Source organism: Corvus hawaiiensis, chromosome 6 (genome assembly GCF_020740725.1).
Source record: "Corvus hawaiiensis isolate bCorHaw1 chromosome 6, bCorHaw1.pri.cur, whole genome shotgun sequence".
Lineage (NCBI taxonomy): Eukaryota > Metazoa > Chordata > Aves > Passeriformes > Corvidae > Corvus > Corvus hawaiiensis.
The window spans coordinates 22582868-22599891 of record NC_063218.1 but is presented as its reverse complement, the minus strand read 5'-3'; the positions used below and the strand labels follow the sequence as shown (position 1 = coordinate 22599891).

General features: G+C 52.1%; 1 protein-coding gene across 4 annotated transcripts in view; it reads left to right on the top strand.

Moving 5' to 3' along the window:
• The first annotated feature begins 3806 nt into the window (after positions 1–3806).
• The window catches only part of TMEM63C (transmembrane protein 63C), a 34268-nt gene continuing 21050 nt past the window's right edge, over positions 3807–17024 (top strand). The window contains exons 1-2 of one of the 4 annotated variants that reach the window (XM_048305467.1): positions 9454–9575; positions 10165–10237. The gene's annotated coding sequence lies outside the window, so the exon portion shown is untranslated. Of the gene's footprint in view, positions 3964–4180; positions 4286–9453; positions 9576–10164; positions 10238–17024 lie in introns of those variants that run through there. The other 3 variants (XM_048305468.1, XM_048305465.1, XM_048305466.1) reach the window with 3 other exon arrangements.

Sequence of the window (17024 nt, the reverse complement as noted above, 5' to 3'; positions counted from 1 at the left end):
CTATTCCCAATGGCAAGCTGCCTTCAAAGAGCCCTGAGAAGATCCGGGGTGAGCACTTGAAAATTAAGAAATTAACTTTTTTAATTAACGGAACACAGGTGGCTGGTGTGATGGTGGCTCAGCCTCTGCTGCAGCTCTTCCAGCCTCTCCTTTTGCACGGCATAAGTGCCATGTCTCCTGTGGGAAGGGAGAAGCACCTTGCCTGGGCCGGGGGTCCCCACCAGGAGCCCCCAGTGGAGGGCACAGAGCCCTCCCCAGTGCAGGGGGCTGCGGTTCTGAGGCAGCCGTCTCTGCCGGATGTCAGGGGGGTTGTGCGGGAGGTACTGCCCCGCATTCGGGCTCTGGGAGCGGGCTGTGGGGCAGCCCGGAGTTCCCTGGCCGGGCTGCGGCTGGGGCTGACGCTGCCTTAGCGCGGGGTGGTGCCCGCAGCTCCCCCGCGCTCCGAAGTGCGCACTGCAAGGAGCTGCTGCCGACAGGAGCTCCGTTTCCTTAGTTACGGCAGGCCGGAGATATTTCGGGAAGGAGGCAGGCAGCGCTAGGAAAGGCGGCAGGTCTGGGGAAAGAAAGCTCCGCGGTGCCCGGGCTTCACCAGCCCCGTACACCGTGTCTGAACTGCCCGGGCTCCGTTTCCCGGAGCCCAGATCGAAGGAATGCCGGGCGCCCATGGCCGGGACTGGAGTCGGCACAGAAGGGCTGCAGTTCCGTGCCAGGGAAAATCCGCTCACACCGCGGGGTGAGCGTAGCTCCGACCTCCGCAGGCGTGAGCTTCCATCTCTTCCCAGGGGTTAATCTCCCACTTGCCCAGGGGTGAGAAGAAATTCATTCCTGCTTTTGCAGCATGAAAATAATGCAATGATTCTATCAGCCCTCCAAGGAAACAAGTAATTTTGTCCTAGAAGCAGTTTGCAGGTAAGAAAGTCTGGGATCACAACCAGGGCTGTGCTATACCATTTTGTGCTTTTGCCCATTTCAAGCTTCCCTTCTCAGGTTCTGTATCCAGGTCTGCCCACACTGCAGAGTCCCATGGAGCCCTGCATTGGCTCCCACCCCTGCACTAGGGAGGTCAGGGCTCTCTGGGATGGTTGCCTACAGGCAACCATTTGCCAAGGGCTTGCATGCCGCGCTCAGCACACTCCAGCTGGCCCACTCATCCTGGTGGGGAGCAGCCAACATGGGGATATCCCGGCAGTGCCATGCCATGCCAAGCTGGGCTGTCAGCCAGGGACTCAAACACAGTCTAGGTGGCTCCAGGGGCAGGGATCAGGGACTAAAAGGTGTTCTAATTCCCTGACCCTTCAAGTCTGCCCTTGGTCAGGGCAATTCACAGATTTCCGGTTTCACACAAATCAGCTCCATAGGGGTATTCAAAGGCACATCTCCAGGTAAAGGCCACACCTTTGCCAGTATTTGCCTCTGTAGCTCAGAGACACTGGTGCTGCCCAAGGATAAACCAACAGCCTTTTTTAAAAACATAGCTGCAATAGCCTTTTTCTACAGATGTCATTCTCAGGAACAGTTGCACCATCTTGCTTGAAATATGTCTAGACGAATTCAGCCTGAGTCCCTCAATCTGCCTGGAGAAATTCAGCGTAAATATTAAGGCCATAAATGATGGAAAAGAGGAATTACAATTGGGAGATTCACACAGCAGGATGCAGTGCCACAGTCCCAGCTTCCAAGCAGCTCCCTGTGCCTCATCCTCCTGCTGCCTCTGGCCGCAGCTCCACATCTCTCTCACACTGCTGTAGGGTTATGAGCGATGCAGGAAGGAGGTATTGTGTTCCTTCACACCCAGAGCTGGAGCTGAGCCACACACCGCTCATGCTTCTCAGGCATGTGGAGGACTTAAAATCCATGGGATGCCGGAGCCCTTGTGAGACCACACTTGTAAGGCTCTTCTTGGGCCAAAATCATGGCCAGTGAGGCCCAGTATGTAACAGAAGATGAAGGAGTTTTTCTCCCTTTTAGGGTTCCTCTGTATTTCCTTTTTGGTTTATTATTCTATTCTATTCTATTCTATTCCAGCTAGGCACAATCTGTGCCAGAGGCAGGAGAAACAAGTATCTCCAGGGAATGACTTACACGCCAGCTAGGTTTGTCCAGCTTTGTGTGATCCCTGATGTCTTGGCAGGTAAAAGGAAGGGGAGAGGGTGTTCCCACCTTTGGGACTGGGGCAGCTCACCAGCAGCAAGGTTGCCAGATCTGCTCAGAAGTTAAGATTTCCCAGCAGCGTTTGCCAATTTAAGTCATCAAACATGTTGGCTTCCAGTTCAGTCGGTCAGAGAAGCCATGGCTTATGAAAAACAGTCTTTACTTGCTGAGAAGTAGGGGATCAAATATTGGGGACCCAGTGGCAGATCACAGTCGTGAGGCATTTTAGAAAATCCCCATGGATTTTTTTCTCCCACAAGCTCCCATTACTCATTGCTTGCAGAGCACGTGTTGCACTAAGCTGGCATGGTCATCTCTGCTCTCTCCTGAGGTAGGCAGTGTCCCCTGATGCACGGCAGCAGGCAAGGTCTCCAAACCTTGGTGATGCTGTAGGACTGCCACTGGCTTGTCTGGAATGAGAAGGCAAACTCTGTGGCTTCTACACATCAGACATATGGCTAAGGAAGATAGCAGTGAAAGAGATTTTGAAACATTTTTTTATTCAATTGTTCCCTGAAGTCTTGGGCATGTGTTGTTTGGGCTATGGTAGCTCCTAGAAGTCACTGGTTGGAGATAAAGGTCTCATTTATATGAGACTCATTTACGTGAAACTGAAGTTTTATCAAAAGACATCATGTTGTAGCCAGCCTGTTCTCTGCACCATGCTCCAGCAGACCCGAAGTCAGCTGAGGGCTACCTCAGCCTTGGGGAGCCTAAAAAAAGAAAGGAAAGACACTAAGGGGTACACCTGGCTTTCACCTCTTGGTTCCTCATGGTCTGTGAGCTGTGCCAGCCATTTCCACTTGCAGTATGAATGAAGCTGTTATATTATGTTCATTCCCTGATGCTTCTCCTGGCGATTTTCTTAGCTGTGCTTGTAAGACTGGAAGGTCTTTTACTTAAATGGTTGGAGTTTAACCACTGGACTGTGCTTCTTCAGCCCAAAAGTGATGAAATGAGCCAAAACAAGCCTTCAGAGGATGCTGCAGAACAATACTATTTACTCAGCATCTGGAGAAGCCACAGATGTGGGACCCCAGGTCTAACATACGAGGCAGGAGCAATGAAGCACTTGGCATGTCAGTGAGACTTCTCTGCAGTCACATTCTGGTGACTGTTCCCTGGTAGCCCACTTGCAGGTGAGTCTCTGACCATCACTTGGGTGTTGGGTGCCGGCCGTTTGAAACAGCCAGTACTGCAGCCCTGAGGGTGCTTTGGGAGGTTTCTCCAGCACAGAGTGCACTGCCTGCATCATCACGGATTGGAGAAATGGGGACCAAACTGGGATGCTCATGGAAAACGAGGCTCTCAGTGCTCCTTTGCACTTGGTGGGTCAGGTCCCTGTCTGTCCTGCTGATCATTCCATACGAAGGCAGAGACCCTCTGCAGGAACAAGACCCGTAGGAACGTTCTTAGCTACCACCCCTGCTGCCACCCCTGCCAAGCAGCTGAGCGATGCTTCATCAAGGGGAGAGGTTTTGCAAACGGTGTTGAGGTCTCAGATGTACCCACCCCCCTGCCCCTACCACTACCCTACCCCGCGCGCCCCACCGCAGCGGCTGATGGCCCCGGAGGCCCGTTCCGCTCGCCCCCGGGGCACACGCCGGGCAGCCATCCCGAGGAGCCCGAGCGCCGCGGAAGCTGCTCGGAGCGGCGGATGAGGCGGGCACAGCCTCACACCCAGAAATAGCCTGAGACGCGCAGACCCCGCACCCAGGCGTTCTGCCGGCAGCTCCCCGCCCGCTCCCCGCTCCGAGCGCCGGGGCCGCCGCCTCGCCGCCTCCTCCCCGCACGGATGCCACGGGGCGCACGGTAGGCAGAGCGGCGGGGGCTGCCCGACCCCGGCTCGGGCCGGGAGGCGGCTGCGGCTCCCCACGCGGGGCCCGGAGCTCCGGCGGCGCAGGCCCCGGGGCCCAGCACCGGTGAGGCGGGGGGAGCAGCCCGAACACCGCAGCCCGCGGACCGCGGCCTCTCCGCCGCAGCGGGGCGGGCGGGGGGCGGGGCGGCGGCGGCCCCGGCCCCTTCCCCTGCCGGTGCCGGGCCCGGGCCGGTGCCGGGCAGCCCGAGGCGACCGCGGGGAGGGGAGGAGGGAGGCGGCGGGAGCAGGGCCCGGAGCGAGCGGACCCCCCAGCAGGTCAGTGCGGGACGGGAGCCGCGGTCCGGGCTGTGGGGCTTGGCGGGCGCGGCAGCGGGCTGGGGGCCCGGCGGGCAGCGGGGCTCCAGCGAGTGGGGACTGGGGCGCCCCTGGGGTGCAGGACGGACCCGGGGGCACGACCTGGCGGTGCGGTGGTTGGGATGGGGAGGAAGCGTGGGTGGGACTGACCCCGGCGCGCCCACGCCGAGCTGCGCCTGCCGGGCGCGACTGCGGCGGGGGATGCTCACCGGGCGGGTAAGCCGGCATCTCCTCGAGCAGCCCCGGGACAGCTCGCCAGGGCCGTCCCGCGGGTCCGGGAGGCAGGGACGGGTTTGGGTCGGTGTTGTGGGAGATTTCTGGGTTACTTGGCTCTGTTTAGACACTGTTTGCCCGCCTTCATCTTGGACCGTGTACCAAAGTGTTTGTAAGTAATGCTTGTGTCTGCCTGTCTGATGGGCGGCTGAGGCCCAGCAAGGCACAGGGGCTTCCCAGGGCTGCTGGAACAAGTTGGTGGCAGAAGCAGGGAGTGAGCCCCAGCCCCTCAGTATCATCTCCCAGTGCACATGCACTGGCCTGCGCCACTGGCCTGTGATGCGAGATAAAATGTCACCCCACCGCTGTGTCATGTCATGGCTTGTGCTCAGTCCTCACGTCATCCTGGCCACAGAATCGTCCTTCTGGGAGCTACACCTGACGGTGTTAGATATGCTTTGTGCTGGCAGGGGAGAGGAGGGGGAACTTCTCCCCATTTCTCCCTCCAGTTTCGTTATAGTGATGATTTTGAGAGGGCTGGTAGGTCAGGGTGATCTAATGCTCTGGCCAAGCTGCTCTCCGTCAGTTTACAACTTCATCCAGATTTGTCCATGGATGAAGGCCCTGCCTTCTCCCTTGTTTGCTTCCCCATCCTTACTAGCAGCAGCAGTACTGCACAGTGGGTTTGCTATTCAGAAACCTCCTGAACAGGAGTGTTACCCAGGAGAAAGAGAGAGAGAGAGAGAGACCTTTGTCTGGCTGACAGATGTTGTTTCTGCATGAACATCTTTTTCCTTTTAACTGTTTAGCCACCATCTCCAGGACTGATGTACATGCCAGCCTTCTCCCCTTTCAGAGAGTTCAGGGGAAAGCAGGGTGTGGAGGGAAAACTGGGTGGGGAAACAAGGTATGAGAAAGCACTTTGCCCCATGTTGGAGATTTACAGTTCTGTATAACCAGTCAGGCTGCCTGTCTGAGCAGAAGAGAGACAACAAAATATGCCATTTGGGAGAAAAGGTGCTGTTGTAGTGGTTTGCAGTATTTGTTCAGCGGGGAGAGGGGAGAAAGTGGAAAAAATAGGAAGCAGAAAGAGTGATTCTGGTACCAGACCAGAGCCTTGGCCTCGCTGCCTTCCCTGCTGCCCTGCAAAGTGGTGGTCAAGGCTGGGCAACAGATGGAGAGGGAAGCAGAAGCAGCTCCTTCAGGAAGGATTTGTCTAAAGTATCCTGGCAAACAGCCACTGGCAAACAAATAAGTAATAAATAAAAACAGGGAGGCCACCAGCACCCCTGCGGCCTCTGACTCCATAGCACATATGGGCTTTTCTGGCTACCCTGTGAGCTGAAACCTCTGCCTTCTTCCCATGGCTCCATCCTGGCTCCTGAAACTCCATTCCAATGCCTTTCAGGTCTTCGTTTTTTTTTTTTTTTTTAAGATAACGTTTGAATTGCTTTGTAACTACTCTCCTCTTCAAAGCTTTCCCTGAGGTTAACTATTTCATCTCTGGTTTGGTGGCTGCTGACAATGGTAAGCATAGGGTGGTCCTGTGAAGGACAGAAATAGCGGTGCTTGCTGGGGGTGCTGATCAGGGGTGTGCGTAGGCCCTCGCAGGTAAATACTGTTTTCCTTCCATGCAGAGACTTCTGGCCCACGGGAACATAAGGCAGATTTCAGCACAGCTTCAGAGCCTGCATCTGCAGAATTGTAAAAGGATGAGTGTTTCTGCTTTAAAATATTTCTTGCAGGAAATAGTCTCATCTTAAGAGACTTCGAGGACTTTCCAAAAGCAGCAAGAAGAGGGAGAAACGTTTCTAACACCCACAAGTGAATTGAATTGATATTAAACTAATCAATCACCTAAACTCCTAGGCAAACATCAGTGTGCTGTGCAAGTGCTGGCTCCTCCACGAGTCCTACAAACACCAAAGCCTTCTACTGTTGTCACTCCTGTGTTTCTTACTTTAGTTGCTGTAAATATATTTTGTGTACTTAGCCCTAAGTTTGAAGAAAACATTGCATTGCTGATGCACTGTGCTCAGAGCAAAAGCAAGTTTGTTTTGAGATTATTTCAGGACTGGAGAAGCAGCTCCAGTCCTAATTTCCTTCGGCTGTGGCTTGAACACATTCAGTCCCTAACCAGCTGTCATACTCAAACACAAGAGGACTTAGAACTTTAAAAGATCCCGCTTGGCATCTACCTGCACTTGAAGGTGCCTAAATATCCTTTGAAAGCTTGTTTGAAGTTACTGCTTCAAATGTGTCTGAGGCTAGTAATTAGGCTGTGATCACGTATTGTTATTAGGTGGGGACAATGTCAGCAGTTTGCTCACACTATTACAGCAACAATGGGACAGACAGAGAGCGGAGCACAGCCCTTCCCATCCCCCGGGCCGCTATTGTTGCTGGCTAATGGGTGAGAAAGGGCACCGCAGGTCCCCCTGGGCCTCTCTTCCGAGTAGCTTGGAGGGGGCCATGGGCTTGCCTCTCCCAGCCTGCTGCCGTGGTCCCTGTGTCATCCTCACCTCCCAGGCAGTTCAGCTGTCGCTTGATCTCACACCTCCTCACCAGGTTTGCTTTTTATGACTTGTCTTGATGGTTACCTTAGCCCCAGTGTTGTCCTGCTTTACCTGTCCTAGCTGGTATGGCCCTCTCTTGGTTGATGGCTGTGTTGGCTTAAGAACTGCAGCCATGCTGAGGGCTGCAGAGAAAACCTCTTTGCCTGAGAAATTGGCTTCCTAATTGAAATTACCATAATGTTGTCCAGCCTCTGATGAGAATGAATACCACTGTATAGAAGCATTTCAACACTGGAATCAGTTGTGTAGTTCCAAGCAGAGTCTCCATGAGAAGCTGGGGTTACCATTTTTACCAAGGAGGGGCTTCTTGCAGTCATAGTTTGATCTTAAATAAAGATGTGTTTAAAATGGAGTACCAGAGCAGAGAGATTCGGTGCTCCTGTTCAGTGGGAGCACGTGAAAACTTTGGGTGACCTGATTCCCCTCTCCCCAGCACCAAAGTCTTGTGTCTTGTCATCCACAGATTTGTGGGTGAACAGAGAGGAAGGCAGGATCTGAACAAGACAGGCTCTGCTGCACCCCCAAGTGCTAAAAGGCAGCTTGTGAGAGGTGGAAAAATGTGTCATCATGTAATTTTGAGTTCCTCTAATAGAGATAGGAAAGGGCTCTGGCCCTGCTTCACTGAAGAACGCTTTATTATTAGCTGGGAATTGGTGGTAGGAGACAGCTGGGGCAGGAGGTGATGGAGATTGAGACAATGAGCCCCTTAATGTGCTGTGTTGAATGGTCAAGGGGAGACCAAAATTCAGAGGAGCTAGGGGTGCAGGAGTTAGGGCAAACAACAGTTCTGGAAATGTAGCTGGGGAGTGGCTCCCAGCTGTTGCCCGAAGTGAGCCTGTAGTATCCTCAGGCAAGGTCTGGGGCTTCTGCATTGTCCAAGCCAAGGTGGCCCTGCCAGAGGAATCCTCTCGCTGCGCTACCCATGCAGCAAGGTGACCCACGCTAAGGTGACACTTCCCCACCAGGCTGAGGTGCTGAGATCGTGTGAGGGCTGGCAAGCTGGGGCTGACTCTTGAGGCATGGAAGTGGCTGGCCATGGACCACAGGCACCTGTGCTGCCAGGATCCCAGCCAGCATTGGGGCAGCCTCTAGTAACATGGGGCTTGGGACGCACCTGGCTGGAGAATCTGGTTGGGATGGTCTTCTTGGCATGGCTGTGGTTTGGAGCAGAGTGTTCGTACTTTGAGATATTCAAAACCTTCTGGGACACAGTCCTGAGGAACCTCTTCCAGCTGACCCTACTTTGAGAAGGGAGGCAGCCCTTCAGCCTCAATGCTTCTGAGCTTATTTGTGCTGTTGTCTGACAAATTCAGTCACCGTGGGGTAATCCCCAAGGCAGCATTAGAGAAATGACGACAGGCTGAAGTTTGCCTAGCTTCCCTTTGTCTGCAGCATTCTGAAGGTCTCTACAAGACTAGGAGACTGCCAGGGCTTGCAGGCTCCAGGCTGGGCATGTGCCCTGTTCACTGTGTTTCTGGGCTGCTTTTCTCAGGGAGGGCACAACTACCTGGAAGTGTAATGGCAAAGAGGACAGAAAAATGAACCAAACTTTAAAGACTTCAGAGTAAACTTGTTCTGTGCCTTGTTTGGCTCTTGACCTGCTGCTGAATAGAATGGATGGATTAAAGTCAGGACTTAAATTAATGATCATAAAGTCATGACCTAAGTACCTGTTTTTAATCGTGTACACTTCTGCTCTTTTCCTAAAGTTAAGTTGATTCTCAGTGATGAGCATGATGTAGGGCTTAGGGCTGAGCAGGAGGCTGCACTATGCTAAGTGAGTGAGTTTATAGCTAACATATGGTTTTTTAGACAATGTCTATATTTCTTGCATTAAAAAATGGTGGGTGATGCATTTCTTATTAGATATCACTTAATTATTTATTATAAATTTGGTCCAGCTATATTTCAGTGGAAAATTAAGACCAATTGAAAATGCAGAGTGTGAGCATTTTAAAGTGGTTTCTAGTTGGTTAAATAAAACTGCTTAAAATGTATGAAGACATTATTTATATATGTAATGAATTTAACAATGCTATACTGCTATACTATATTGTATTACTATAATACTGTATCATAGGAACAGAATTGTATTATAGGAGATACAAAATATAGCCAGTGATATAACCTGATTATTTCTGACATTTAAGAATTCAGAACTAGTAGAGATTATCCTCTCACAGTTCATCTTCATTAGGCTTTGAAAGGGAACCAGGCTTTCCTGCATTAACCTGCAGTAATTTTTCAGAACTTTTACTAAACTAATCAGTGTACTAAGTTAATGGAAACATTTTTTCCCCTCTACTTTCAAAAAAGGTTGCTGCTGTCAGAGCCACTTTTGCAGTTCATAAGGCTTTAGCTCCAGGTGCTCAACCACTGAGTGGATCTGGCAGCAAGGACATACTGCATGAATTTCCAGTGACTTACTTTTCACTGATGAGAGACATCTGGGGTCTTAGCATGTAGGTTTTAAGAACTTCTAATTTTAAATTTGCTGTCTTTAATTTAAAAAGTTTTTAGTTCAGACAAAATCTGATTGCTTTTCAGTCAGGTGTATGTTTCCAAGAATCATAATTCTTTTATTTGTTCTGGTTCCAAGTCCTCTTTATTGCTTTTTCCTTTCATATTACTGCTGCTAATCTTCTCATCAAGCAGTTTCATTTGATTTTTCTGTTGGGAGGTTTTCATCAAGCTTAATTTTCTTTTACCCAAGTTTTTAATTTCTTATGTTTTCTTTCATGAAGTTTCATCAAATTTTTCCTTCTTTAAAAACAAAGAAAGGCTAAACAAAGGAAATAATTGTGGTAGTGGCTGTGTAACCTCCTGAGAATTGTGCGTTTTAAAGACTTTCATGTTTTGTTCAGTCATTTCAGGAGTCAGAGGATTGATGTCTTTGCAAATACAGTCCTCTGATATCCTACACATTGGGCTGGAAAAAGCTAGCTGTGGAAAATTTTAGTAACTGAACTTAGAGAAACTATGACCATGCCCTAAGTCTTGTCTTGGGTACATACATACACTGTGATGACTATAGCTTTGTGCGTGCTCCAGGTTTCAGGATTCCTTCATCCCGGCAGCTACATCTGAAGGACCAGCTGCTTATTTGGTCAGTCCCTGCACAGAGGTAAACTTCGGAGGTTTCTTTCCCTCCATAATGAGAAGGTGAATTCCAGCCCTCTTAAAAGGCATGTTGCAGTTTGTTTCAGCAGAGAAGAGATTTCACTCCATATTTCTTTGGGCCTTGTTTTTTTGTTTTTTGGGGGCTTTGGAGGGTTATTTTGGTTTTGGGGGGTTTTGAGGAGATTTTTGGGGGTTTTGTTTTGGTTTTTTTTGTTGTTTTGTTGTTGTTGTTGTTGTTTTGGGGTTTGTTTATTTTTGGTTTTGTTTTGTGGAAAATATCCTGGAGGCAGCATAAATTTCTGTTATATGTGTAGCCTTAAAAAGTCCAAGCTTTGAGCAATACTCAGGGTATCCATCTAACTCCCCAGGTGCCCACGGGAGCCCTCCATGCCAGTGCTGTGTCCTCCCCATCCCCTGGGGCAGGAGAAGAGCTGCACAGGCATTTGATGGGACCCTGCCGACCCTCGGCTCCAGGCCTGCTCTCAGTGCTGCAGGCTGGTTGTGTGCTCCCTGAACACGCTGGGGAAAGCTCTCAGTTCCTCACAGCTCACCTTGTTTGAGAGGTAGAAAGCAGGGAGAGTGTTTGTGTCAGCAGGTATCTCTCCCCCTGACTGAGCAGAGCTAAGCTGGGGAGCTGGGTTTTGTGGCCATGCCCTGTGCGTGGCCAGCCTGGTGCTCTGCACAGCAGCAGCAGCACTGTTGGAGCTCTCGGGTTCAGTCTGGTCCTGCAGCTCATTTAGCACTGGGTTTCTCCATGACATGGTGAGCATTAGGAGGAGCCTTTCCAGTGTCCTCCTGTGGCTCTTCACACCTGGCTTTTGTTACTGCTTGGTCCCCTCCCTCCAACATGACATTCGTGTGCCCCATGACACAGCTGTGCTGCCAGGAGAAGCATGGAAAGCAGCTGGGCAGAGTTTGGAGGCTCTGTGTGTGTCCTGCAGGTATCAGTGTATCCCCAGGGAAGAAGCAACACTGGGAATTCAGCTTCATGAATGGGAATTCAACTTAAATGTTGATGCCCACCGCTCTGGGCTGCCTGTTCAGAGCTCTGCTCACCCTCCCAGGGCTGTGGTTGGTACAAGGATGGTGGGATGAGCCAGAACCTCCATAGTATCTGTGGTTGCACAGATTTTTGTCTCTAGTGAGTGCAGGTGTGCTACTGGCAATAGTGAAGCTGAGGGGTATTTCGCTGTGGGATGTGTCCATGCTTTACTGGCAGTGCTGGTTGCCCCAGGGAGTCAGTCTGGGAGGTGGCAGCTGTGCTGATGTCTCATGCATTCGTACCTTGCATTTTCCCAAACTGGCTGGCAGTGTTTCCAGGTGGAGACATGCTTCTCAGAGCAGGGACGGCAGCTGTGCAGCACAGTGAGCACCAAACTGCCCCTTACATCAGTCAGATAGTGGATGAGGAGGTGAAGACCCTCACTCATTTACTAAATGCCTTGCTCGTGCTGCAGAGGTCAAATATGGGATCAGGTTCTTGGGGTGCTCAGTGCAGAGCCACAGTACACGGTGGCAAGTTGGGATCTGCTGGGTGGGGATGCAGGCAGGGAGAACAGCCTATCCAAAGCCAGGGATAAAGCAGGAGCCTTGTCTGGGACTCGGCAAGGATACCCAGCCACTCCCCAGACAACTCCATATCAATGCCGCATCCCCAAACATCTCTTCCAAAATGGACATAGAGCCTGTCTGATTCCTGCTAATTGTGGCAGGGCCTCAATAGCTGCTGGGCTGTGGAGATGCTTGCAGTGGTTCTTGCTGCGACACTGATCACTGCCAGGTAGGAGGATCAGAGACAGATATACCATCCTGCTGACATTGGGTCCCCAAATCTCTTCAGCCAGCTATATTCCTAGTGCTGGCTCTACTATGCCCAAACCACCCTGGAAGAACGAGGAGTCATGAACTTGGGGAGGTTCCTTTTGCAGCCATCTCCTGCAGTCCCTCATGTTTAATTTCCCATTCTTACCTGTTCCATGTGAGCAGTGTTTATGTGGAGCTCAGCGGGTGGCTGCCTGGGGACCCTGTGCTGCTGGCGGAGTGGGCAAATCAGCTCAGGGGCTGCCAGCCCTTCCCTGAGCACCAGCCTGGCTGTGTGGCCCTTTATGTAGGGAAGGTAGGCTTGTGAAGAGAAGCCAGGGACAATCTCTCTGCCTTCCCTCTGATTTTCTCCCTGATCCTAGACAGCCTTTTTCCAAGGCTGAATTGCGCATGAAGCATCTCTGATGCTGCCTTTTGGATGCAGCATGTTTGAAAGGATGCAACCCCCCAGCAAACATGCCAGGCTGGGCTGGCAGCCCCTGTGCAGTGTTGTGTTGTGTGCTCTTGCAGCAGAAAAAGTTTGCAGGTCGCTCTGTGACCACCCCACTGCCAAATCTGCCATCTGTCTCACATCCTCTGGGCGATGCTGTGCCTCCCAGCCCACGGCTTCTCTTCTCCCAATGCCTTGTCCCTTTCCCAGCCTGGCTGCTGTACATGTCCAGATGTGACACTTCCTTCTCTGCCTAAAGGGAAGAAAAACATTTCTTGTGTTTTTCTCCATCGCATCCGTCACTCCCAACACCCCTTGCGCTGGTGTGGGCAGCTGCTGGCCAGTGGGTATAGCCAGAGCAGGGCAGGACAGCAGCGCAGTGGGTGCAGGCAGTGCCAGCCTGCAGCACTGGCACAAGAGTCTGTTTGCTGACCATCTATGTCCCATTCATCCCCTGTGCTGGGCCACCCGCCTGTGATAGGTGTGTATTGGGGGGATCATGAACCCCACTTCTTGTCCCAAAAGTCCTATGATTTCCTTCTTATCTCTGGTGCTCCAGGGCCATTTGACTCCCCAGATCCTTACCATGGAGGAGATGAGAGCAGGCTGGTGGGTGTGATGGGCTGCCTGCTCTGCTCTGCTTGGCTCTCCTGTGCCCTGCAGCAGGTACATGGCTGTAGCTGTGCTCAGGTGTTGTGGGCAGGGGAATTCCTGGGGGTGATGCAAACGATGGGGACAAGTCTTGTCACCATACATGCGCACCTGTCTCACTAGAAGGAGGTCGAAACAGTCATGCTTTGCAGAGCCACTTGTCTGCAACTCCACATGTGCCTGGGAGAGCTATCTTCCTTCCTGGCTGAAGCAGCAGCTTTCCTCTCATCCCCCCCAAAAGCTGTGTGGGCTGCAGAGACAACTGGATGTGTGCCTCAGCGACCGGGGGAGAGTGACTACCCGCTCCCTCCACTTCCCTGGTGAATAGCATTGCCAAGATTGCCCTGCATGGTGTGCACCATCAAAAGCTTTCCCTTCCCTTTGATGCACTATTGACTCAAACTGGTGTGCAGAGTGCTAATCCCTCTGGCACTGCTGGATGTAACTAGCATGGCTGGATGTGACTGAACAGTGACTGCTGGGGCCATCCCCACTTGTGCAACCCACTGGTGCCAGAGCCTTCACTGAGCTGCCAGCTCCCGTGCTCCCAGGGCAGTGTGATTCATCCCAGTCATATGGTGTTACCCAAATCTGCTCAGAAGCTGGGCAGAGGTGGGAGGAAAGCCTTGTCAAGGCCAGGATTGGTGAGCGGTTGTGCTCATGGGCTCCTGCTGCAGCCCAAACCTCACTCTGCCCTTGGCACCAACCACAGGCAATAGAAATGTTCTGGCTCTGCTCTAGATTTTACATGCACTAAAATAATATTTTGTGTGTGTGTGTATGTATGTGTATGTAGTGTTGTAATCCACTGCTCTCAGGAAGAAGTTTCTGTGCTTGCAGAGAGGGGAGCTGGGCAGGGCAGGAGTGTTTCTTTGCTTCTGCAGCAGAGTCAGCTGTGGAGGATGTTGTGACTGCTTGAAGATGGGGAGAAGTGAAGGGTGGAGAGGCTGGTGGCAGCCAGGCACCAAGGCATACCCCAGAACAGTGTGGAGGACCATGTCTGAACCCAGGCGAAGGGGATCAACAGGATAACCGTAACACTGCCCAGTGGCCCCTAGGAAGCTGTGGGATGAGGGTGCTTGGTGGGAGGGTGCTCCCAGCTCCCTGTCAGGCAGCAGCAGGCTGGAATGGAGCAGAGCTGTGCCCAGCAGCACGAGTGCCAGGCCCTCGGTGCCCACCGAGGTGGGCTCCCTACACATTGTGCAGCAGGCTGATGGGCATCAGCTGTGAGGCGGGCTGGCTGGAGCTCAGCAGCTGAGAGCAGCTGCACAAGGGCTTGAAATGTGCCTGCTTTCTTCACCAACTCAACAGTGAGGTCCCTGCCATCCCCAGGTGTGTCATGCTGTCCTGGCCAGGCAGGACACCGGGGTGCAAAGCCACCAGTATTGCCTGGCCCAGCCACTGCAATATTGGGCTTCCCAGTCTGCATCCTTCTCATGCACAACCCAACTCCTTGCCAGTCTCCTTCCCTCTGCCCTCGGGTGGAGTTCCCTCAGGTGATGACCCCAGCCATGCTGGCTGCTCCCATGGCTGGCAGTCTCTGCAGCAAGTGGCTTTATAAAAGGCATCAGATAAACGTCCCACTCTTCCTTTCTACCTCCCACAGCTCCCTACTCCCCAAACAGTGGAAGGAACTTGGGGAGGAAAGAGCTGCCTTTTCCCTATTTCCATCCTGTCTTGTTCCCTATCTCCAGGAACCAAAATGCACCTGGCATCTTGTGGCATTGTGAAAGATGCCTGTGACTTGTGGTGACAGCTTCAGTCTGGGCCCTGACCAAGGCACAGCTACTCCTGGTTTCTGTACAGGTTTCCACAAGGGAGTGTTTTTCCCAGTGGAGGTGGCAGTTTTCCTTCACAAAGGCCTTAAAATCCTCCTCTCTGTGAGCACTGTAACCTGGGTGGCAGAGGAACAAATCTGCTTGTAACTGCCTGACATCCCACCACTATTGCAGCCTTGCTGAGATGTGCCTTCCTCGCTCTTCAATGCCAAATGGGAGCTGCCTCTGTAAAGTAGGCTGTGCATGGGGGCACATGCTGGAGCTGGCTTGGAGCTGGCAGCTGATAAGGAACCTGGAGATACCCTTTGCAGGGAAGTTCAAGCCCTTCCCTAGGGCCAACTGCTGCCATGTACCTCAGTCACACAGGCAGCAGGGGCTGGGAGTTGTTCTCATCTGCATGTATCATCATTAATTAATTGCAAGTGCAGGGGTTCCTCTGGGACTGTGAACAGCATGCATCAGCCCAGCTTGGAGCAGGAATCTGGTGGTACCACGATGTCTCTTTACTGTTTTCCTGAAATACTGCTTTTCTGAATGGACGTGTGTATGCATGTGTATAGGTTAACTGAGAACCCCAGCGTGATACCCTTTCCCTTTCCCATGTGTGAGCTCCCCATTCCCTGAAGTCAACCCTGGCTTTGTCATAGTATCATACAAAAGTTTGGGTTGAAAAGGACTTTTGAATGTCTTCTAGTCCAATGCCTATGTTCATGCAGTAAGCATGAACATCTTCAACCTGACCAGGTTGCCCACAGCACTGTCCAACCTGACCTTGAATGTTTCCAGGGATGGGGCATCTGCCACCTATGTGGGCAACTTGTGCCAGTGTTCCACCATCCTCAACTTAGAAAATTTCTTTCTTATATCTAGTCTGAATCTATCCTCTTTTAGTTTGAAACCCTGTCGCTACGAGGTGTATTGAAAAGTCTGTTCCCATCTTTATTATAAGGCCCCTTTCCCATCTCCCTGCTCCCAGCCATCACCTACCAGCAGCCCAGCAGTGCCCTGCTCTCTGTGTGGGCTGGGTCTGGTCCAGGTAATCCTTTGTGCTGAAGAATGTTGATTTAAGTTTTATCAGAGGACAAGGGTGCATGATGCTCTGGGGAGCTTGCAGCCCCATTAGCTCATGTTTGCTTGGTGCATTGCACACACAAAATGTTCTGTGGCGGGCTGTGTGCACAGCAGGAGAGTGAAATGCAAACCAAATACGGGTTAGAGCCAACCTGCACTGGCAGCTTAGTCAAATGTGGCAAAAATGGCTGGGGGTGGAATAAATAAACTCCGCTCCGATTCTTCCTTCCCAATCTCAGTGCGCTGGCTTCAGCAGCCACTGGCTCGCACATGTGTGGAGGAGGCGCTGGAGAAGAGCTGCTCTGTGCACAGCATCTCCCACACACACTGGCCCAAACAAATCTCCCTGGCTGTAGGTCTCACTGTAAGCACTGTTTGCTCTTGGTTGCCTGGGGTTTGGCTTTATTCTGCCAAGGAGCACTGCAGCAAGTCAGTGTTGGCCTGCTCAGTCCACAGCATCCCTGCAGGAGAAGGGGCCTATGCAGGTGGCTGTTTGGAAAGCCACAACCATTGTCCTGCAGAGAGTCCCAGTAGAGGCTGGGGATTGGGATACCTTCTCGTTCAAAAACTTCATGGAACTTAGTCTGCCCAAGTGCCAAAAACCCACCCTGCATGGTGGTTCTGGGGAAGAAGGGGAGGGCAGAGAGCTGTGAGTGATGTGACAGCCACCACAGGAACACATAGCAGGGGAGGGGTTTGTACTGGTTTCAGGTGAGTCCCTGGGGCAGCATGACCCTGCACAGGGTTTCCTGAAGGTAGTGGCAACCTGCCAATCCTAAGTGCAGAAAAACTTGCTTAGCTCCCCAAAACGGGGTCAGTCTCAGCCTCCTAGTGGGTTACATTATTTAGACGAACAGTGTGGCAGGGCAGGTTGGGAATGATGAAGCACTGGGGGAGGAGCAGCAGTGCCAAAGGCAAACTCACCGCTGAGGGGAAGGACCTCACTGTGGGGTTTGCATGCCTGGGTGGGCTCATGAGTTGGCTCTTTCCCCAGCCTCCCTGCCCTGGCTGGCAGTGAGCCTGGCTTCGTACTCCTCAGT